Genomic DNA, 567 nt, shown 5'->3' with positions numbered 1-567 from the left:
TAGCACAAGCCATTTTCATGAAAGTTCCCTTGTTTTTAATACATTCGATATTACTTATACTAAGGGGGTGGGGGATTAAACATTACAATGGGCTAGCCATAATAATTTGGCTTGAATTTATCTTTGCCGAAAATCGAATATAAGGCGTTTAATTATAAATGAAAAGGAATACCACTAAACTGTGACTTATATTAATAGCATTATCCTTCTAGTAATCCTACAATTCAAAGAGAATACATAAATAAAATCCTAAAGCGACATGGGTTGAGACATTAAAGACGGAAAACAAGCATCACGATTCTTTCCCAAATTAAGACGGTGTAAAAGCGGAAAGAAAATTGTAAACTTGCCAAAACGATTGGAATAATTAATTATTTTTGTTATTATAATACAAAATCCTAACTTTATATAGAATCTGGGCATGTACAGAGCAGTATTCACCTCCCTATAAATTACAACGCATGATTTGCTTCAACTCAGGCCACTGCTTCTCACTCTACAACGTTCTCTCTCTCTCTCTGCCTTTCTGATCTGTTCGTCGGTTTTTGAACTAGCAATCGACCTACA

This window comes from Pyrus communis, chromosome 5 (genome assembly GCF_041283825.1).
Source record: "Pyrus communis isolate YQ-2024b chromosome 5, ASM4128382v1, whole genome shotgun sequence".
Lineage (NCBI taxonomy): Eukaryota > Viridiplantae > Streptophyta > Magnoliopsida > Rosales > Rosaceae > Pyrus > Pyrus communis.
Note: the sequence above shows the minus strand (reverse complement) of the source record.